The 23,897-nt window shown below is 46.6% G+C and overlaps 1 protein-coding gene across 3 annotated transcripts in view; it reads left to right on the plus strand.

The window, feature by feature from the left end:
• The window catches only part of LOC130148136 (dual specificity calcium/calmodulin-dependent 3',5'-cyclic nucleotide phosphodiesterase 1C-like), a 371,754-nt gene that overhangs the window by 79,959 nt on the left and 267,898 nt on the right, over positions 1–23,897 (plus strand). The gene's annotated exons all lie outside the window — the stretch shown is intronic.

A 23,897-nucleotide genomic window follows, 5' to 3' on the forward strand; every position in this document is an offset into this window, starting at 1 on the left:
CTCAACTGGTAGAAGTCAGTCAGACCAAAGTTTCTTCAGCAGTTTGAGGTGTTTCAAGCCACTGATACCCTTGGAAGTAGTTCTGCCATTTCTCTCGAACTAGATACATGCTTTTGCATCCTCATCACCTGCAGCCACTGCAGATGATGCTGCGTCAAGCAGCAGAGCTAGGAATCGACCCTGGATATAATGAGTGTTTTTTCTTTTCTCCCAGTGTCAGGAAGAGCTTGGTGCAGGTTTGGAAATAAATGGAAGGTGAAAGGATAGGACTGCTTCTTTTGGGTGCAATGCTAACTTGCTGGTGAGAGCAGGAATTCAGCTGTGTGATGCTTGCTTGTTGACTGCTTTGTGAAACTTCCTTGGTCAGTAGTTGACGTCTTTTGGTAACTTTGCTAAGGGTGAAGTTTAAATATCATTCTGCCAATTACGAAGTATAATTTAGGGAGCAAGTGGTGCTATATCAAAGTGCATTTTGATCTTGCTTTGTTTTCATTAAGGCATCACCTGGAAACTAAAAACATTTGTCATTCTTCTAATGACTTGAGTGTGGTGGAGAGTTTGGACCCGCTTCCTGTAAAATCATTAAAAAGAATCCAACTAATTTGTGTTAGCCTGATCTCTCTACTAACCATTTCATCTATGAATTCACGGAAGAAAATTTAGATTCATTGCAGTGACTACCTGCTATCTGCAGAGCAAGTCATTTGCTAGTGGACTGAGAGGAAATCTAGCAACTGGCATGACAAACATGGATGCTATTACTCTGCTGTGTGCAGAGTTACTTCAGCCTGTAGTTTTTAGCCTTGTAAATACAGCTGATTTTCTTCTAGGAAGAAAAGATTTTTCTGTTTATAAAAGTGTAAGTTATAAATCCTGTCAGAACTTCTGTTTTTGTCAGCTGAGTTCAGACGTGGTTTTCCTACAGCTTTATTTTCCAGTATGCTTTCCCAAATGGAAGCGGATATGTTCAAAACTGTGAAAATGTATTTTTGGGTTTCGTCATTGTCCTCTATGATTCTTCTGTTTGAGCCAGAGTTCCATTGCACAACTTGGTCATGAGATGACGTGCATAATGCATAACACATTTCTGCCCATTTTTGCAATACTTAAATTTGCTCAGAGGTTAAAGTCTCAGACTTCTGGATTGTTAGCTCAGAATATATTGTGAGTTGGGTCTAAGTTTTAGTCAATGCAACATAGTTGGTTTTATTTTTTCATAAAGTGTTTAAGCCCTTAAATGTCTTTTTCTATTCAGGAGTGTTCAGAACCCAACTCTGAGAGCAGAAGGGGGTGAGTGCAAAGTCCAGTAGCATATGTTCTGAAATATTTTGAAATTTATACTGCATAATTTGAGAATTCCTGGCCTTTACCCTTTATGGGTACTTTTCTTGCCTCATGAGTTTTACAGTCTCTAAAACCTCACAGCTATTCATCAGCATTTTAGAACATCAGACAGGGCAAAGCTTTACGGTCTGGATCCTTCTTGCAAAGGAAACAACATGGCAAGGAGGGAAACCCCTGAAATTGCTACCATATTTTAAAACCTCAGGAAGGTGAATACATGGGAAATTTGAAACTGCTTCTTTAAACAGGGGCCCAGAAACTTTTTGTTCCTTGCCAGTAAATGAGGGGATGCTAGTGAAATTTGAGGAAGAAAGAATCTGTGCAGTAGCTTTGCTTCTGGGACTGTAGCATAGCTTGGTGCTTTGCAAACAGAAACACTTTATGTGTCAAAGGCTATTAAATATGGTATGTGCTGGAATGCTGACTATGGATGCTGCAGATCAGTGGCAGGTTGGGAGTTTTAGAGAGGACTAGTGGAGTTATACAGACACCTTCCATGGGTGGCTGGTGGACTTTGTGAATGCTTATAAAACTGCATGCACACTTACCCAGGCTGGCTTCAGGCTTCTAGTTGTGCTATCACCCTGTTGTACCCATGCGAATAAAGCCATATGAAAGCGGCCTAGTTTTAAAAAATCCTACTGTAAAAAATAAGTTTATAAACTTTGATTAAATGGTGTTATTTTGAAAGGGACAAAAGCAGTCTAAAGGCTGATGGGGTTTTAGCTTTTTTGATTCTGAATTAAACCTGTTCAATGTGTACATTAGTGTTCATATACATGCAGAGACCAATCTAAATCCAGGTTGCAGCGTGCTTCACTGAAGTTCATGATTTCTAATACTTTGCTTGTTCAAATGTCACCATCTGGAACTAGCTCATGTGACTTTTTATATTGAAGGAACAGACTGATTATATTTAGAAATCTGAGACTCTAGATTTTTCTTGTGGTATTACATTATGCTGTCACATCAAATTACAGTAAGGGGGGATTTGTGCAGTTTCCATGTAAAACAAAGAGCTACAAAATACACAATGATTACCCAACAAGGTTGTATCACTTGATTCTTTCACAAGAAATCAAAAGAAAGAAAAAATTATTTGCTTGTGTTATGCAGATTGTAAGATTTTCAGCTTTCTTATTAAACTTTGCTGAAAATTCTGCACCTTAAGGTGTATTTCAAAACATACTTAAGCTGAGTACATCAGATATGTCTCACTCGAGACTGAAAGGACAGAGCAAGTTCATGTATTTATCAGTTACATCTGCAGTTCTAGTCTGGGAGACTGAATCCTACTGTGGCTGATAATATCTGCAGCTGAAACTGGTGATAGTTCAAGAAACCTTGAAATGGACTGCTTGGAATTGCTTTTTGGAAGTTTTTAAGGGTGTCAAGTTTTAAGACTAGATTTCCTCCTGAATTATTGTGCCTACATCCTGGCCTGAATCCAGGGATACTGCTTATGTCATAATAAGGCAGCTTCACAAAAGCCTCGAGATTAAAAGTCCAGTCTACTTTTATGGACCTGAAAAATGATTGCTATTTTTGTCCTCCCCTTAACTATTTTCTTGGGAAGAATGTGACCTTAGGTAACACAGAGGGTTAGGTGGGTGGGAAAGGCCTGCCACTTCCTGTGCTGTGCTGTGGGTACAGTGAGGCTGTTACTGCAAGCATAGTGGTGTTACGGATATTTTATTTTTTTTTCAGCTCAGGCTGGAAAAGAAAGATCACCTGGTCCAGCCTTTTGTGAGAAAGGGAGCCTAGATAATCCTGTCTAGCTGCATCTTGAAAACCTCTAGTGATGGGGTCTCAACCATGTCCCTGGGGAGGTTGTTCCAGAGATTGTTCTTACAGTAAAAAAACTTCTTATATCAAGATGAAACCTCTCCTGGTGCAGCTTCTGCCTGTTGTCCCTTGTCTACCCTATCTGGCTCCTTGTAAAGAGAGCCTCCATCCTCTTTGTAGCTGCCCTTCAAGTAGTGGAATACTGTGATGAGGTCACCCCTGAGCCTTCTTTTCTGCAGGTAGAAAGGAGATAAATCCTTCAGTCTGTCCTCATGCAGCAGGTTATCCAAGCCCTTTGGTCTTCATGGTCCTTCTTTGGACCCTCTCCATTCTGTCTGCATTATTGAATTGCAAGGACCAGAGCTGGACATGGTACTCCAGGTGCAGCCTGGTAAGTGCTGAGTGGGATGATTTTGTCCCCATCTCTGCCCATAATGTCCCTGCAGATGCAGCCCAGGATCAGATTTGCCTTCATTGCTGCAGCAGCACGCTGCTGACTGACTTTCAGCTTGTCCACCAGATCCCTTTCAGCAAGGCCGCTCCCCAGCCACACAGATCCTAGCCTGTACTGGGCTTGCATGTTTGGTTATGGTGTCTCAGGTGCAGGACTTAGCAATTCTCTTTGTTTAACTTTACACATTTCTTGCTAGCCTGCTTTTTCAGCCTGGCCAGGTGTCTCTGTAAGCTAGCTCTTCCTTCCTACGTGTCCACCTCACTACCCAGTTTAGTGTCATCAGCAAACTTGGTGTAGGTGCTTTCAATCCCATTGTGCAGATCATTTATGAAGATGTTCAACAGCATGGGGCCTGGTATTGATGCCTAGGGGACCTCACCTGCAACAGGCTGCCAGCCTGAGTAAAAACCATTGACCACTGTGCTCTGATTATGGCCTGTGAACCAATTTTCTACCCACCTTACAGACCACCCATCCAGTCTGTATCTTGCCAACTTGGCCAGGAGAAGGCTGTGGGAAAACACATGGAATGCTTTGTCCAGGTAAACAACACCCACTGCTCTCACCATGGAACACAAGATGTTATTTTGCTGTAGAAGGTGATCAGGTTAGTCTGGTGTGATTTGCTTTTGGCAAACCTGTGCTGGCTTTTCTCCATCACCTGCTTAATTTGGTTTGTGATAGTTTCTAGGCGGACTTGTTCCATTATTTTCCCAGGGAATGGATTAAGACTAATGGGCCTGTAGTTTCCTGGGTCCTCTTTTGGTCCCTTCTTGCAGATGGGTGTGACATTTCGCCCCTTCCAGGCATCAGGGATATCCCTCGATCTCCACGATTTTTCAAATATCATAGATGGTGGCCTTGCAACAATGTTGGCTACTTCTTTTATCACCCTGGGGTAGATTCCCTCCAGGCCCACAGATTTGTGTGGGTTGAGCCCTTGGAAGAGGCTGCAGACCAACCCTTCCTCTGCTACTGGTGAGCCAGTACATGTTGGGGCTATTTGATCCTGTGATCAGGGGTCTACTTATGTGGTTGAAGACAGAGGCAAAGCAGGTAGAGATCTCTGCCTTGTCAGCATTACTAGGAACTAGTTTCCCTGCCCTGTTTAGCAATGGGCCTGTGTCTTCCCTGTGCTTCTGCTTGCCGCTTATGTATCTGAAGACCTCTTCAGCCTACACCCACATCACTGACTGGCAACACAGAGGCGATCACTTGGGCACCTGTCCCCTTCAGTTGTGCCCCCAAGGCTCTGAAGTTCTCCTTGATCTTGCCTCGGTTTTGCTTTACCATGTCATGGTGCTCACATGGAAAAGGAGCAGGGGATAGTAGTCCGTGCTTTTAACCAGTGTGGCAGCCTTCCTGTGACATCCCGGAGCAGTCCTGAGAGGTCAGCACCATGGGGGTCCTAGTATTTCTCCTTACAAAGTCTCAAATAATGCACTATTGCTTGTTCCTCCTCCCAAGTACAGCATATCCTGCTTGCTGATGCCCTCCTCCACTTGCTGTCTGAGGGACCCCACCAGATGGAGACTCAGGAGGGGAGGGATTCTCTTTGCAGCCTTCCACTTTGGCAGCAGCTTTCCTGGTGGGGAGCTCTGCTGTTACCAAAAATTGCAAGCAGGAAAACTCTCCGAACCAAATGATTGTTTAGAAAGCCAGCATGGGTTTATTGCAGTGCTGGGTGCATGGGGGATTTTTCCTTTTAACATGCACACCAAGTTACTTGAGGGCACACGTTACATACAACAGAGTACTTGCACATTCATAGTACATTATGTGTTCATTTTCATTCATGCACAGGATTAGTTACAAGTTTCTTGCTTCTAATGCAAATTAGTGCACATCCTCAGATAGCACTACTGAAACTTTTTACTAATGACACATGCTTCCCAAGCAGGGTTTGCCCTCTTTTTGGGGGGGGCTATTTGAGTTGGAGGTCAAGATCTACCATTACCACAATCATCTTTGTCCTATTTTCAACTAATTTTCTGTGGATTGCAGCATCTTGTCAGCTTGCCTCCTCTTGCGGACAGAACTTTCTCACTTGGAGGCTTCTCTTTGCGTAATTTAGGTAACAATGTTCTTTTCTCCATCTGGTCTTGGTTTCCTGAGGCTGACTCCCTTGATCCATTCATCCATCAATTTTGATGACATTAGAGGGTCAGCTTGATCTAAACTTTGTGCACAGATTTAATGTGTGATTAAACACTGAATCAGAATTCAATCATTCGGGAGTTTAGGCAACACAGTCAGGGTGGTCCCTCCCAGGCAGCTGCCAAGCATGAGCTGCTGGGCAGGTTGGCACAGCCACCAGCCAGCCTGGAGTGGCCACCAGGACTGCTGCCCACTCTGCCCACCCACCACCTTGGGCTACAGCCCCGTTGCCCCCCAACAGGGGATCTGCCAGTCCCTCCACATGCCCAGCCTGCCCAAGGGTGCAGAAAGCCCCTCAGACAGCCAGTGGGCACCCTGCAAGCCCCTGTTGTCCTGCTGAGCCAGGGGCGTCCCCAGCCATGGTGCATCAGCACAGGGGGGCTGGCAAAGGGCTGCTGTCCGCAGGCTTTTTGCCAGAGGGAACACAGTTCTCCTGGGTCTGCTTCTCTGGTCAGTGGCAACATTTATTTCCCCTGGGTTTTTTTCTTCTTTGCTTGTTTTTCTCTGTGTTGTAAGCAAAACATTTTGAGTTGCTCCACATGTTGCCAGGAGACAGCAGGGGTGAAGAAGAGGGGTAAAAGGTGTTCCAAAAGCTGTGGAGAGAGGGGCTGAGCCCTGTGTGGGAGCAGCTGTTGGTCAGATAGCACTGGGTTGCTGCTGGGGAGGCCTCACCAAGTGAGGAAATGAGGGCTTTTGCCAGTTGATTCACGTCCTTTTAATTTCTTCCTGATACAGAAGCCCTGTGAATTGTGAAAATGCTACGTGTTGTCTCCCAGTATGAAAAGCAGCCTTTTCTTTCCACATAGTTATTACCACAATGGATGGCCAGATGCCTGAGTGTAGCAAAATCCAGGAACCGCATTTTAAAAACTATGTCCTAGACTGCGAAACACCACATTGTTTGTATTTGGTTCTTGCTGGAGACATATGCTATGATAGACAACGTGAAAACCCCCTTTGATTTGGAGAAGGAGCATTATGAAACATTATGCAAAGGGCAGCACAAATTATTTCAGACAGGGCTTGCAAGTCTTTGGTGGCCTTTCTTGGCATCTGCTACATGGTCACCAACCGTGAACTCCAGGAAATACACAAACATTTTGAAATCTCTCTTGGGAATGTAGGAGTCAGGGCATGGATGTAAATGCTCTTGACCTTTAGAGGAGTTAAGGTCTGGATGCTCACAATGTGATGTCATCCTTTTCCTTAATAGGCTGACAACCTAGATGGGAACACCCCTGGTACTTGGTGAGCTGTGGGTGTGTTTCGGTGGGGGATTGTCATAGGTTCATGGTATTGCAGGAGGTACTTTTGAATCTGGATACACCTAGAATATACTTTTGATTGTATGTTCAAAAAACAGAACCTCATGGGATGGTAGTGGAGCGATGAAACTGAACAGTTTCTCTCTCTTCTTGTTGAGGGCTTTTGTTTCCCCCCCCACCCCCCATATGATGGAATACAGAAAAATTAGCTTGAGCTCTCAGCAGTGATACCGCTTTTCTCTCTGAATAGAACTGGCTCATTGATGCACAGAAAACTGTAAATTAGTGGAACTGCAATTAAGCAGCAGCAGTTCTAAAGGTGGGTGTAATTTGTGCGGTAGAAAAGATGCTCCTTTTCTAGGTGATGGAAAGCAAATTCTGCTTTCCTTGACTCCCACACAACCCCTTTGTTTTCAGCAGGCTTCCCACCTGCACCTCTGCAAGCCTGTTCTTAGGTGCAACTGAAAGCAGAATTTTCTCTGTATCATACCCACACCTCAGAGGCAGTTCTGCGTTCACTGAACTGAATGGGAATTTGTGAGTAAGGATAACGTTTAGATTTGTATGCGGTGCCACACAGAGTTTATGTGGCCCTGCCTGTCTTCAATAAATGTCAGCTTTGTGTTGTGATTTTCACTGAAGTGACATCTACTGAATTGGAGGAGACCCATGGGAGAAAATAAACTGACGACAGAAGTTTTGAACAACGGGCCTGGGAGCAATAGGTGTTCATGTTTAGAAAGTACATCTCTTTCAGTCTCCTAAGAGGATTTTTCCCTCTCATAACTTGAGTAGGATGGAAATCTTTTTGGTCTGGTGGATTTGATAGTTTTAATGTCACTTTTTATTGTGTTGTGAAAAAAATGAGTGCAATCTTCTCGTTTATATCCCATAGTGTTACCCACTGGCCCAAAATGTCTGGGGCTTTCGCATCTATTCCACACCTCTGCTAACACTGTGCCAGGCTTGATCTGGTTGAATGAGAGTTGCTACCCTGAATAATGTTATCGACTTTCCCATCTCCTCACTCCAGTTTTCCTCTGTTTCTCAGGTGTGCTTTCTAGACACTGCATATGTGGAAGAGAGATTGCTGGAGTCCTTTATTATTCCTAAAGGCATCTGAAAGTTCTGTTAGGAGTCACTCTAAAACTATCTCCTGAAGTAATTGCAGAAATATTGAATATTTTGTAGAAATTCTTTTGAAGCTCACGAAGGTACAATCCTTTTCTTACACTGAGTTTAACAAAAGCCTCTGTACCGTTGGTCTCATCTTCTATAACGCTACATTTGAGGATTACCAGTTCTGCCACGCAGGGTGCCCTGCTGTTGAATTAGCCAGGCACAGCACAGAGCCCTGGTCTGCCCATGGTGAATGTGGATTTGATAGACTGGGACCAGCATGGTAGGTTTATGTTATTTCAAGGATTTGCTACTATGTCTGTGGCATTTTTGACCCAATACTGCAAGCCTTTTAAAGCCATATACTTTTTTTTATTATTTTTTAATTTCCCCAATGGACCAGTCTGAGACTCTGTAGAGCGCAGGATTATTGTGCTATGACATAAGGTATTAATATAGCAGCAAAGCAGTCTTCCTTGCTGGCTTCCTCCTACCACAATAACATTGTTTCATAATGTGTTTACTGGAATGAAAATGCTAATAAATTCAACATGAATATCTGCTATGGGCAGGTATTTTTACTGTGCTGAGGTAATACGAAGGCAGATGTAATGACAGTCATCTGTGTACTTCTATGAGTCTGTGCTGTGTTTAGTTTGTTAATGGACTGGAGAGTTATTTCTGGTTATGATTCCTGCATTATTAAGAAGGGAAAAAAATGGATGTGGAAATGACAGGAGAGGTTAGGAGCTTAAGTTTATAAATAATTGTAGCATCTGACAGTTGATCCAGCCTCAGTGGAAACTGTTTGGGAGCAGTACTAAGCATGGGATCTCAGTGAATGATCAGAGTAAGGTGGGAGAAGGAACTACAGCTTTATTCAGATCTCTCCAGCTGACTTAAGTAAGAGTGGACGAAAACCCTCTTGTAAAGAAGCACTTTTTAATCTTCCTCCAGACTTGAAGGGCTTTTGCCTTTTTATTTATACTAATGTACAATGTTTAAAATATTTTCCCCTGGAAAAGTATATCGATCTAAGTGTTTGTTACTTATCGAAGTGTGTTAATGTTAGCTATTACATAAAGAAGCTCTATTGTATCAGAACCTCTAGACGAATATTGTTACAGAACTGTATGTAAGTGATGGTATGATTTAACTATGATTACTCAGGCATCACAGCAGGTTATTTTTATGAAAAGAATTGGTGCTGACTTGGAGTTGGTAACATGTATGCAAGCTCATTTCATGAAGTGTTAGAGAATGTGCAAAAGAGGTGTCTTAAAGGTGTTGGTAGCATGGGTTTCAATCTGAGCTTTTGCATACCAGCTGACATTTTATAAATCAGACAATCAAGTAGATAGCTTCCTTGTGAACTGGTGTTCATCTCAGATTAACTTAGGAACTAATGCCATTGCCCAGTTGTGGTCTGATTGTACATTTTCCTTAAAGGCATTTTTAAATAGGAAGCTGAGTTTTCAACTTAATTTGTACAAGTCCTGGTTTCCTCCAAGAAATAGTAAGTTTTCATGGTAAAACTAAGAGGCACCCAAGCTGAAAGAGCCTTAGCTTTCAAACAAACAGACTCTTTAAAAACACTTATGTAGGGCCCTTCACACATCCTCCTTAGAATCCATCCTTTTTTTCTAAACAGCTCTGTTGGCAGTGTAACTTCTTCGACTGCCAAAACACCCTTTTGAAATCCAGTTGCTTAACTGCTGTGCACTTCGGGCAAGGCATTTTTAATTTTCTTTGTCAAATTTCAACAAAGTGGGAGAAACTGCTGCTTTTTCTCTGTTCATGTTCTTAGTTAGAATAGCATTGTTCAGTTGGAAGGGACCTAGAATGACTGTCTAGTCCAGGGGTCCTCAAACTATGACCTGTGGGCTGGACACGGCCCCCCAGGGTCCTCAATCTGGCCCCTGGTATTTACAGACCCCCCCTGCCCCCATCTCACGGGGGGGGGGGGGGGGGGCGGGGGGGGGAACCAAGCAGCCGCAGATGACTGCCTGCCACTTCATCCACGTGCCGGCCCCCTGGTTAAAAAGTTTGAGGACCCCTGTCTAGTCCAACTGCCTGACCAAAAGTTTAAGCATGGTATTAAGGGCATTGTCTAAATGCCTCTGAAACATGGGTAGGCTTGGGGCATTGTGGTAGCTTCACCCTGGCTGTAGACATCAGGTGCCCACCAAAGCCGCTTTATCACTCCCCTTCTCAACTGGTCAGGGGAGAGAAAACGTAATGAAAAGCTCATGGATTGAGATAAGGACAGGGAGGTCACTCTGCAATTACTGTCACAGGCCAAAGAGAATCAACTTGGGGAAATTAATTTATTACCATTCACATCAGAGTAGGATAGTGAGAAATAAACCCAAAACTTAAAAACACCTTCCCCCCACCCCTCCCTTCTTCCAAGGCTCAACTTCACTCCTGAATTGTCTACCTTTTCCCCCTGAGCAGCGCAGGGGGCCGGGGAATGGTTTTGGTCAGTTTCATCACGTTGTCTCTGCTGCTCCTTCCTCTGGGAGGAAGACTGCTCATGCTCTTCCCCTGCTCCAGCACAGGGTCCCTCCCATGGAAGACTGTTCTCCATGAACTTCTCCAGTGTGAGTTCGCGTGAGCTACATTGCTTCATGAACTGCTCCAGTGTGGATCCCTTCCATGGGTTGCAGTCCCTCAGGAATGGATTGCTCCAGTGTGGGTCCCCTGTGGGGTCACACGTTCTGCCAGCAAACCCGATCCAATGTGAACTCCTCTCTCCACGGGGCCACGGGTGCTGCCAGCAAACCCTGCTTTGGTGTGGGCTTCCCACAGGGTCATAGCCTCCTTCAGGCATCCCACTGCTCTGGCATGGGGTCCTCCACGGGCTGCAGGTGGATCTGCTTCACCATTAACCTCCTTGGACTAAGGGGGACAGCCTGCCTCACGAGGGGCTGCAGTGGAATCTCTGCTCTGATGCCTGGAGCCCCTCCTGCCCTTCCTTCTGCACTGACCTGGGTGTCTGCAGAGCTGCTGCTCTGACATGTTCTCATTCTCCCACTGCAATTTGTTGCCCAGGGTTTTTTTTTCACCTTCTTAAATATGCTATCGCAGAGATGCTACCACCATCACTGATGGGCTTGGCCTTGGCTAGTGGCAAGTCTGTTTTGGAGCCAGCTGGCATTGGCTCCATTGGACATGCAGGAAGTTTATAGCAGCTTCTCATAGAAGCCACCCCCGTAGCCCCCCCGATACCAAAACCTAGCCACGCAAACCCAATACAGGCATCGACCGCTTCCCTAGAAAGCCTGTTCCAGAGTTTGACCACCCTCTTGGTAAAGAAATGTTTCGTCATGCCAAGTCCAAACCTCCCCTGGCAGACGCAGCTTTGAGCTGCTCCCACACGCCCTGGCAGTGGGTTCCAGGGAGCAGAGCTCAGCTCGTCCCTCTCCACCTCCCTCCTCAGGCAGCTGCAGAGAGCAGTGAGGTCGCCCCTCAGCCTCCTTCCCTCCAAACTAGACAAGCCCCATGTCCCCAGCCGCTCCTCAGAGGCCATGCCTTCCAGCCCCTTCACCAGCTTTGGTGCTCTCCCTGGGATTCAGTCAAGGACCTTCACAGCCTTTATGAATGGTGGGGCCAAGGTACAGGATTGCATCCCACACAGTACAGCAATCGGTTAGTACAGCTATAGCTAATTGTTTCAAGATGTGCTGTGTCAGCATGCGTTTGCCTTGTGTGGCCCTTAGCAGAGAGGGAAGCATGGTCTTAACAAACTGGTAGACAGTGCATTTTTTGAAGTGTAACTCAAAGTGTAGGTTTTTCCTCATCAATCCCATGTCGTTGAAAGGCCTTGCTCCTTAAAGTCTTTTCCCTCAAAGCCTTCTGGGTGAGGGGCACTCATGGCAAGGGAATTCATCTCTAGTCTTGCTCTGCCTGCTGATCTCTCAGATCCACATTGGGACACATGCAAGAGCCTGTCTCATCACACTGAGCTTGCACCAAAATGTTGAGATTCTTTAACTGAGAAGACAGTCTGGCAGCTCTCTGCACTCCTTGCACAAATTTTGCAAACTCATTATTGTGTGTGTGTTAGAAGACTGTTTTTCATAATTTCCTTTCTTAATTAAAAAAGTTCCTGTGTATCTGAATAACATCAGTAATTTCATCACACTGGTATTCACAGGTGGCTTCAGGTGAGTGTATAAAAAGCAGAATCTTCAGTCCTTCTTGGCAATTATCTTACAGATGTATATGGCAGTTGCCTTTTAGTACCAGATGGCCACCTGGCCAGCCACCCCCTTACCCCTATCAGCGTTGCCAGCAAGAACCTTCCTCTTGACTAAATGCCTGCAGAATTCATTGAACAAATCCTCATCAACCTTTATTCACACGCCTGGAGAGTAAAGCATAACCCCAGAGGCGGCAGTGCCATGAACTGCAACACACAGTGTTTTGCCTCTTGTAGATTTTTCAGTATCTGGGGTGACTGGGCACTTTCTTCCATGAAACTTCCCAAAAGGAAGCTCAGTTAATGGCAGCTGTGGATGCTTTTGTCCCTGGGAGGCAGACATCCTTTTTGAAAGTGACTGGACTGACACCCCCGGCTTCATATTTGGAGCCCACTCACACAGTCCATCTGCTGCCCAGCCAGTGGAGAGCTGGATCTGCTGGTGGGGACTGTGTGGAGCTGGACACAATCAGGCTACTGATGGGCAAAAGCCCCCTTAACACAACTCTCAGGCTCCACCCTTCATGCTTTTTTTTGAAAACAAACAAACCAATTTTGGCACCAACAGACAAAACAACAAGAACAGCACCTTCCTTAGTTTTTCAGTACTTCAAGTGCTAAATCCTAAAGGAAAAGGAGAATTGCCAGGGTTTAGGTAAGATCTAAACATCCTCCCACAAATAGAGGTAGGCAAATAACTCTTAGGTTAAAGTGACAGATGAGCTCTGAATGTCCTACCCTGTGCCTGAAGCGCATTTACATCCTGTACAAACATGGCCAACGTGTGTGTTTCACAGAGGGGCTGTGCAGCTCGGTTTCAGTAGGACACGGGGATGTGACAGCCACAGCAGCAATGGGCTATTTTTGCAGTTTATAAATGTTGTTGTTTGCCTGGCTGTGCTTTGGGCACAGACCCAAATGTTCTAGGGTCTTTTCCACCAACCTTTCCACCATGTCAGTTCAACCTCCACTCACTTGTCAAAGCCTCTCTTATTACCATGGCGATCTGTTGGCACCATCCGTCCCAACCTATGGCTCTGGTCACACTTTGGCTTTCCTCCAGCCTGCAGCTGCTGAACCCATCTCCTGCTATATCCTGGAAAAGGCTTTGTGCCCAGGCAGATCAAGTCCCTGGTCCTTCTGGCTGCAGGGCCACATGGACGTCGGCTCTGGCGCAGAGAGGGGACGGTGACAGGGCTGGGCTCTGGGCTGCAGGGACGGTCCCTGCCACAGCCTGAGAGAGGAGGAACAGCCCGGGGTTTGTCCTCGGGAGCCGAGTGGCAGAGGAGGCGTCAGGGACACCCATCAGCTGTGCCCCGTGCATGGCCACCGAGGGCAGGGACAGCCCCCTGGGCCCTTCCTCCCAAGGGTGCTGGGCGGGGGTGGGGCTGCGCATGGGGCAATGTGTCACCCCCGTGTTACCCCAAGTCACAGCGCCGTCACCCGGCAACGCGCTGTCACAGTGCCCCGGGGGAGTATAAAAGGGGCATCGTCCCGGGTCGCCCTGCCAGAGCTGGCCTGGCACCGGCCTGAAGACACCCGAGAGGGAGCCCTCGAGGGAATCATGGAATTCCCTGGGGGCTGAGGGAGGGAGCCTGGAGCCTGGACGAGGCTGCTGGAGCTTTTTCCCTGCAAGGGCAGCTCCCGGCAGGGCCACGGCCAAAGCCCATCCGATGGGTGGAGATGTTGTTTCAGCCTTCGGGGAACAGACAGCAGCCCCTCAGGAGAGGAGAAGAACCACCCACCCCTGGGGGTGCCCGAGGCTGTCGGGCCTTCTCAGCTGGACAGCGGTGGCAACACCACGGGAACGCCTTCTTGAGGAGCGCCGCAGGGCTCGCCGTCCTCATGCCCGTGGAGCCAGGGGCAGCAGCCGTAAGAAACAAGATGCAGCGGTATTGCCAGGGGTCCCGGAGCTTTGGAGCACCCACTGGTGTCCCATCAGGTGCCAGCAGGAGTCTTGCCCCCTAAGGAGATCGGGCCGGGGGCATTTGGTCACTCTTGGAAGCCCCTGCGATGGCTCCAGGTCAGAGGGAGAGGCTTGGCATCTCCCGGGAGGCGTGCCCAGCCCGTGGGACGAGGAGGCCGGTCCCGCTCACATGCTCAGGGAACAGCCGATCGCCAGCGCTGCCTGGGGTCAGGAAGGAATTTTCCCCCGGGGCACATTGGCACTGGCCCCCGGGGGTTTTTCGCCTTCCTCTGCAGCACTGAGCGTGACCACTTGTCAGGGCTCCTCGGGTCCCTCGGGCCAGGTCACCGCCTGCTGCTGGTGCCCCGCGAAGGTGGCCTCTCGTGCCCTGCAGCTGGGGGGAGGAAGGCTTTTTTTCCCCCGCGGTGGGCTACCAAGCGTCCCGCCCCGGGGGTTTTTTGCCTGCCTCTGCAGCACCGCGCAGGGCCCCTGGCCAGGGCTCCTTTGGGCCATTCTGGCTGGGTGCCCGCTGCTCGTGCTCCACGAAGGTGGCCCTCGTGCCCCGCATCCGGGGGGAGGAAGCTTTTGGGGCTCCTGGGGAGGGGCGCCCAGTGTGGTCCCCCCAGGAGTTGCTTGTTGTCCTCTGTCGCACTGAGCACAGCCTCTTGTCAGGGCTCCTCCGAGCCCTTTCGGCCAGGTTCTCGCCTGCTGCACTTGCATCTCCGAGGCACCCCCGTGCCCTGGCGCTCTGGCTCTCTTGCCCATCACAAGCCTTGGCAGGAGCCAGCTCTGCTCTGCCCTCGGCTCCGTTTCCCCAGGGCTTCTCGCTTGTGCAGAACAGCCTCTGCTTGGCAGGGCTCCAGGCTCGCTGCCCCATCAGGAGCTGCCCCTTGTCAGCTCTCCCTGCCTGCAAGGCAAGCGCAGGGCAGGCACGAGGGCGCTTCCCGTGCATCCCTGGCCAAGAAGCACAGCGGCGGAGCACGTTTCTGAAGACAAAAAGTGTGCTTGTGATTGGTACCTGTCATACTTTGGAAAGTAACCAAAGGTGCCACACGTTTCTTCTTCTTCTTTCATGTGGGGTTGGTCCTGATCCTCATTCTTCACCTCACTCAGAAAATGGGGACTCCTTGGCCTGGGTCCCTGCTGCTACTTTCTGCAGCTCCGTGCCTTTGCCAGACGGCAAGGGATGCTTTTGCAAGCTAAACTGAGGAACGCGTCAGCCTGCTCTGGCTGCACATGCGCATTGTGTCACTGCTTGTGACCATCGGCTCTGAAAGGGATTCAGAACAACAGAATACCCTGTTTCCCCTTGTAACCTTTGCACTATGTGTCCTTGAAAGTGCTTTTGGAGCGGAACCCCCCCAGCTTTTCAGTGAAATAAGTCTCGTCGGTATTTGACTCGTGGTGAGTGTGAGGAATACAACACAACAGAACAGAAGCGTTACGCCACGTTGTGCCTGGAGTTCTGCGTGACGAGCTGTGACGGAGGCCTGAGGGGTCCCTGCAGGAGAGCAGCTCCTCAGGGCAGGGCCCAGGCCCAGCCAGGAGACAGGGGCAGGCACGGGCACACCTACAGCATGGCCCGGGCAGGGACTGAAGGGCCCAGGCTGAGCTATGTCCCCTGCGCCCTTGGCAGGAGATGGGGGCACTGGGGGTCCCAAGAGAGGCTGGTCCCAGCCATTGAGGCTTCTAAGCACCTCTAGGACCCTGGCAGAAGTAGACCCGCACTGGTCGTGGGCTCTCCTTTGGACAGTGCTGCTTGGCTGCTTTGGAGACGGCGTGTTGGGCCAGATGGACCTTCTTTCTCATGGAGTACTGTTCTTCTGAGATCTTTTGTTTCAGAATGTTTTTCTATAGGAAACAGATCAGGCATTTCTGGAAATGAGAAGGAAAAAAAAGCCACCCATGGGGACACGAACAGGCACTGCTCGCCTCCCAAGGATTTGCAGCCGTTTAGTTGAGGAGCATGTCCTGCATCAGCCCGAGGGCTTGATCTTTGAGCCTCGCTAGTGTCACACGTGGAGGTTTGCCATCCTGTGGAGACCCAGCTCAACTGTCTAAGCACAGAAGACTTTCAAGAGCTGCACTTGACACTTGCTTTTTGCAAAGTTATTTAGGTGGTCTGGTTATCTCGAGAGAATCCAGAGCTCTCACCCCCATCAGGAGGCACAGGTCTGCTTCCCACAAGGTGACAGCCAGTGTCTGGGCTGGGGCATGGTTACCCAGTCAATGCCTTCTGCTAGTGCAGGGCTGGGGAGAAATGTCATCAGAGATTTCTTCAGCCTGTACTGCTTGGAAAAGGAGGAGATGGGAAGAAGGATAGCATAGCATAGAATAATTCAGCTGGAAGGGACCTACAATGACCATGGAGTGCAACTGCCTGCCTACTTCAGGGTAAAGAAATGTTTCCTCATGTCAAGTCTGAACCTTCCCTGGTGCAGCTTTGAACCATTAAATATGTCCACTGTGAGTCACTTGAAATTTGTCCTTTTGTTTAGACATCATCCCATTATCTAGAGGTATAAAATAGATAGTGACTTGGTGGTGTCACAGGAGCGCACAGAATATCTGTATTCTCTTACTTGATGTTCAGTGTTTGAGTAAATGCCTAAAGTTGTGAGCTTGGTTCAGTAAAGTATATGCTTCCTCAGGACTTGACCTGGTGTCCCTGAGGGAAACAGATTGTTTCTGCTAACCCACAAAGGACTTGAAAGCAGAGCTGTTATGGTTTTAGAGTCTACCTGCACAAGGAGGCTAGTTTTGGAGTGATGTGACTTGATGTGTAACCACATTATAATTGGTGGCTATATGTGAGGGCTGTATGAGTGACAAGCCAGTATTTGAGAAATGCAAGAGCTGCTGAACTGAGCCAGACTAAAGCATGTGCAATCCAGTGGTCAGTTTTGGGTGGTGGCCAGAAGTGCAGGGTGATCAGCTTGTGTTTTAGAGCCTTGTGATGGAGGACATGTCTCTTGGATAAGATGATCAATGCCAGGGCCCAGATGTTTCCCATCCTTCTGCTAGGAAGAGATAACTTTTCCAGACTCAAAAAAAAGTGGAGAGAAAAGAAAACTGGTGTCTCAAGGAAAGTACTGAAGTAAGAAGCTTCTGGAGATTTTCACTTGGATTTCCTCTATATTCCAGTCTGCCCTAGTTAGACTGGATTATTGGGCATTGTCTAACAGCAATTGCTTATGGAGTAATACAAGAAATGGCACAAGTGATCTTTGTTCTGCATCCTTGCTTCTAGGTGGGGAAGGTGGCCTCTCAGCTATGCAGGAATGTAGCCGGATCTTTGTACAGGGGAAGCGTAACTAAAAAAGGGTAAGAGGTGCAGCGTGAGAGAGAGGCAAACGTACTTGGGCTCCTCCAGTGATGGCTGTACTTCCACTCAAGTGCTCCAAGTTGTGGTGAGCATGATGAGCAATGGAGGAGTGGGTGAAGAAGCTCAAGGACAGAGAATTGCTGGTGGGTGAGGGTATGCCAATCAGGAGAATATCTTGCTATGATATCTGATATTGTTACGTGCCTGGTCACTATGCTATTGTTTATGTGTTGTATTTTCTAATGAAGTGAGCTGGAAGTCATGGTAGCCTATATGGGCAGGATCCTGTTCTAAAAATCCCATGGTTTGTTATTTCCATCTATCTGTCTTAGATTCACTGTGCAGAAATATATGACCTAGGCCAAGCTTTTCAGGCATATAGTTACCCTCAGGAGAAAGATGTGAGTAGGTTTGCTACAATGAGCAATCTGTTTAGGGCTGCCAGAAGTAAGAAATCTCAGCTAAATGTAGAAAATCAGCCTGGACACTTCCAGGTTGGGGACGGGACAGAAAAAAAAAAAAAAAGTCACATTCCAGAAGCCAAAAGTTTTATCTGTTTATATAGTTTGTCTTCTTTCATCTCCTGATTCACAACTTTTCGGGTAACCACGTGCTGTTGGTGACTGGGTGGGCCAGAGGCACGTGTGTGTGTGTATGGCCAGGGAAGCAAAGCAGCTGTGCTCTTGGTTCTTTGAAGACTGGCACGGCAGAGGTTAGGAATGAGAGTGGCCTGGAGCTTGTGTGACCAGAGCCATTATTCTGTGAACTTGGAGAATTAGGGGATATTCAGTCTACAGAATGTATGTTAAAAGTTTGAATAAGTCACGCAAGGTTGTGTCTCAGTTTTGAAGTCAGGAGTATGTTTAACGTGGGCCTTGGTGCAAGGAAGGTGGTTTTGGTTCAGGTAGTTGCTGGTGTTTGCTCCTATTTTTCTTCATCTTCAAAATCCAGCATCAGGGCCCCTTCAGTCTTTAGGTGCCGATAGGGCCAGAGTTTGTACGTTCAGTGTTTCTATCTCTGCTTCTAAATCAAATTTGGCTGGTGCTCAGTAGAGTATTGAATAGCTTGCTTCTTTCCGCGGAGATATTTTGCACCTGTTTCTCTGTTACAGTCCCCGTGGGTACACCTTGGCCTTTGGAAAATATTTCTGTGGCTGTTGGAGAGACACAGAAGCTCAGAAACCTGTGCATGGAGTCAGAGTCCCTTCAGAGTGAGGTGGGAGCTATCTTCAGTTGTCTGAGGGAACAAAGTGTTTTCCACTGCAGAAGGAACTTTCGCATCACAGATGCAAATAACCTACAGTGTAAGAATCCTTTTATAACGAAAATGAATCATCAGTTATGTACAGTGTTCCTCTCTCAGTTAATGGAGGAGGACAATGTTTGGTGTACAACGTCGTTGCCAGGCAAACAGCAGCAACAAAAATCCATTAGGAGTTATTTCAGGAAATGCTGGGTGGCATGGCTTGTGGCTCTTGGTTATTACTTGTAAGTGAAAATAGTGGTTTCCTGCCTTTCCAGAAGTATTTTGAAACATAGCTCTTGTTTTGAATGTGTTTTGTGATCTTCAGGGTATATCCAAGAGACACATATTGTGCCTTTTCCATCCATCCAATTGATTTATTACTTAATTGTAGTAACTAATTAGAACCTTAAGTCCAGAGAGACAGTCAAATCATCCAGTATTTTTTTATCAGCAAAAGGTTGCTGCATATTCTTGTAACTTTGTGACCCTACTGATTTGTTTTATAGGGTGTGTTTATACTGCCTATACTGTTGATGTTTACAGCATGAGCATTTCAAATGGTGTGAGGTTGCTGGCATTTCCTGTGGGGTCCTGGGATTCAGCACTCTAGAAAACCCTGGGTGACTGACTCTGAAGGGGTCTGAATAGTCTCTGGCTTAGTAATGTGTGCACTGGCTGTGTGGTTCATGTGCTTGCAATTTATGTAGTGTTGGATAAAAACTCTCAGAAGCAGAATTTGCCTCATTATGAGCTATTATTCATTTGGTCTGAGCTTTTTCTGATCTCCTTATTAGACTTAAAATCCTCCAAGAATAGGTTTTCTTATGAGGAACTTTCTAAATGGGTCAGAAAGCCACCAGGAAAGCCTGCCTTCTGTGCTATTGTGCTTCAGATCCCTGTGTTCAATTGGTCTTGTGAAGGAATTTTGTTAATGACTGTGACTCAGAAAAAAGGAAAGTGCTGATAGTTGCTGCTGATGACACAATGCCTTGCCAGTACAGGGGAGGATCTGAATATCTCCTGTGAGGTTCACGTGACCGAGAGGATGGGTCTATCAACAACTGAAATGAAGCAGTATGCAAAGTGAAAGATCATGCAGATAAGGACTTAATAACAAAACCTTCTGCTATGATCTGAGAGTCTGTTAATTGTATGAGAGGGGTGTCACAGCACACAACTGATGTGTGACCAGGCAAGAATAAGGCCTCTTAATGTTTGCATACAGTATCTGTGAGAAAATAAATTGACACGGAGGAGGTTCAATAAATATAGGAGGGGATATGAAGATACCTATTCTGTTTGGCAAAACTAGATTATCTTGGTGTGTTTAGTCCACAAAATGATGATGGAAGAGTGAAAGTTAGTCTTTCCATGCCCAAGTCAGAGGAAGATTAAGCACCAGAAAGAAGTAACTTCAGCTTAAAGGGATTGCTGGTGCAAGAACAAATGGACATAAGTTGACACAAATTAAATGATAGGTGATAACCATAGGTTAAAATAAGATGGGTAAGCATAAAAAACAAGCTACTTTTAAGATTGAGCTTGATAATTTTCTAAAACATCTGATGTCTTTATAGTCTTTGAGAGCAAAAACTGCTGGAGTTTCTAGAGGTGATCTGTGATTTGCTTGTAAAAAGCAGACACACACAGTTGTCTCAGCAGTCGCATTACTGTTATCCTCTTTTGTGAGTTTTAATGAAAAAGATTACCAGGAGATATGTTATATAGGAGATATAGGGCAAGCCAAGGATTTTTTTACAGGAATGCTGTTCCAAGTGCAGCAATGAAGGGGAAAAGAAAGAAAAGTCCTAGAGCAGAGTTTATTCAGACTGCATGTTCAATGTAAGGTTATCTACCTATCTGTGTTCTCGCCTTATCTAATGTACTTTTCCTCTTCCAACAGACAAATTTACTAGCAGTGTGAAATATATTGTTAAGCTCATCCGCCCTTTGGCTGATTAAAAAAAGAAAGAATTCTCCTTGACAGAATGTGTTTACTGGTGGGTAAAAAATACCTGCCTTTCTTTTTTCAGCCTCTCAGCTGCTTAATGGCAAAATACAGATGCTGTGCTATTGTCTGTCAGTCTTGATGAGTCAATACTACGAAGTGGTATGTTTTTCTTTGCACTGTACTAGAAGTTAGACAAAGGATCTTTGAAAACTAAATTGGCTGAGGGGGCGTACTGGTGAAACCGATACCTTTGGCAGAAAAAGGTGGCAAGCTGTAGGAAACAGTTTTTAACAGGGCAGACATTAAAAAAATGAAGCCCGCTCAGGAAGCGGGCACCCAGTGAACTCGCATTTGAGTGATCCACATTAATCAAAGAACTGATCATACCTATAAAGATATAATTGCAATAAGAGGCTCTTGAGATTTCCAGGCAGTTATGATACAACATGATACTTCTGAAATGGAAGAAATTTGACTAGATCTGGTATTTTGCTGTCTACTTGGACAGGAGAGCATAGACAGCACATGAATATTTTGCTCTAATGGGGTGATTAGAGAATGATGTCTCCTACCTGTTGCAGCTGTCTTTCTGAAGGAACAGAAATTTACTTACAAGCTACCTGGATGTTGCTGTACCCCTCACCAAGATTTATTTGCTTCCAGCTTAGAATGGAAAAGAACTTCAGATTTGCACGTTTTAATATATATATTAAAAAATATTAAAAATGGTGGGATGGAAATGGAAGAAGGTCCCACCCACTTAGAAGAATGAAGTAAATATCTGCAGTTTTCCTAATCGGAGAAGAAAATCAGCCTAGACTTCAGCGTACATAGGGGTAGAGTGTGGCTGAAGAATATGCATATCTGAAGAGACACCGGTACAGGGAATCTTTGGAAACACCAGAAGTGATCTTTGGTGTGGGTCATGACTTGTTCTCTCAACGATTCAGCTGCTTTCTCCCAAAAGCTTATTACTACTCATAAACTTGAATAAAAACAGGCTATTTCAGGCTATCTGGAGAAGTCTTTTTTCCTTCCCATGTATCCCATACATAGGTCTGTTAGTTCTCTGTGTCTCCAAAGACCCCTACAAGACAGCCGTAGGGTAAATATGCAGAATTTCTGCAGTAAAAACTGCATGAAGTAAAATCTTCTATGATTTTCACACAGAGTGAACACAGAAATGCTCTGAATCCTTCCCCTTTTGGTTGCAGGGCTAAACAAACCTGGGATCTCACCTACACACACCCCTCACTGGTCCCAGACAATTCCCGGGCAGCAGTTAGCTCAATTGTACCTGGAGTCTTGCTAGTAATGCAGGTTAAGCATCCCCAGTGCTTTCTGTCCTGCTCATTGCATTGCTGTTCTACCTGCACCTTTGTTCCATGTCACTGTATGCCAGATGGGTGGGCATTACTCCTTATATGACACCATCCGATGTTTGGAAAACACTGACAACTGAAAACAAATCTATGCAGCCTGGAACTGGAAAATGCTTATTTTTGAGGGGGTTGGTGACACCTGTTGTGTTGGATGCTGTAAGCCCGGGAGCTGAGCTGCCCAAACACAGATGCTGGGTGGAGTGCTCTTGTTGCAACATCCAGCTGGAGGGTGAAACACAGGTGAGACCTTGTGTGCAGCTGAAGCCCATGGTGACCAGGGAGTGCCATCTGCCCCCAGAGCGGAGGGTATATTCTAAAGCAGAGAACAGCGCGGTTAAAAGGCCCTTTTTAGCAGGCTCTTTCCTCACTGATCTAATAGCTCACTTGATGCTCTAATTCAGACATCGCTGCATGTTACGAATTTGCCCAGGCACTGCTTCAATATGGGGAGATACCTGGGACCCCCGAAGGGACCAGTCTGGCAGGCGATCTCTCAGCCTACCCATGCAAGCTGTCATTGCTGAGTTAAAAGCAAAGCCTGGCCTCTTGACCTTTACATGTTGGCTGTAGCAGTGTTTTCTGGCATGGTTCTCGATCTCGCTGGGTCCAACTATTCAGATCCCTGCCCCACGGAGGTTGCCTCAGCCTCTCGTTCACCATGCCATTACCCTGGATGCGATCCTGTGCAGCCTGCTGTAGGTGAACTTGCTTGAGCAGGGGGTTGGACTAGATGATCTCCAGAGGTCCCTTCTGACCCCAACCATTCTGTGATTCTGCGATCACCTCAGGCAGAGTCAGGTTTGGCTCTGGAGCTGTGTAACTGTGCGGTCACTCCCATGTCCCTGCATGCAATGCCCCGGGAGACCTGACTTGGCTGGGGTTTATGCTGCAGGTACCTGTGATGGACTCAAGCCAAGGAAGGGTGTCTTGTAGGACCTGGGGGACCTCAGGGCCCCCCTCTCCGGCCAACCTCTCCAGGCTGATAGGGAGGCACCGGTGTTTAAAGGGCGCCATCTACTGGCTGATGGGAGCAAAAGGAGGCGGTGAGTTCCAGAAGTCCCGCTGTTCACTAAAGTAAGTGCTACAGCCACCTTCATCAGCAGGTCAGGATTGAAGAGCAAGCAGGGAAAGCTGGAGTCACACTGGGTATTGGTCTTAAATAAAGCCTAACTTAAACTGACAACCTTAAGACTTGTCAGAAGATTTAAATTTTATCAAAAGTCATTCCTGGTTTCAAAAAATCCATTATAGTTGACATCCCGCTAGGAACCTGTGAGTCTCTGTTCTAGTCATATTTTGCATCCTTTTGTGGGGTTTCTTAGCTTGGTTGGTCTTGTCTCTAAAAACCAGCAGTTTTAAAGAAAGCAAAGAATTGGCAAGGTGTCTGTGTGCACTTATGATATGCTGTCCTCCCTATGTGTTCCTCGTGATTATTCTAGCTATAAAAGATAAAAAGTAATGGGGGGTAATTCCTGTCCTTGATAATGCTCCCATTCTTTCAGTTATAGTTTAATATTGTGAGAACCCCAAAGAGTCATTTATGCTTTTGACTAACTGCATACCGGCTGGGTCACAGAAATGTTGAGAGCTATGCCAGAATGAATCTGAGGCAGAAGAATGCAGGATTTGTATGGGGTTGTTTTTGTCCTAGGTGAAATCCCCGTGCAGTTCCAAATGTCAGAGGATTCCTTTGCACAGATCCTTAAATTTAATTTAATTTTTTTATTAAATGATCCTCTGGCCTTCCAAAATTGCTAGTG

The sequence above is a fragment of the Falco biarmicus genome, chromosome 4 (genome assembly GCF_023638135.1).
Source record: "Falco biarmicus isolate bFalBia1 chromosome 4, bFalBia1.pri, whole genome shotgun sequence".
Lineage (NCBI taxonomy): Eukaryota > Metazoa > Chordata > Aves > Falconiformes > Falconidae > Falco > Falco biarmicus.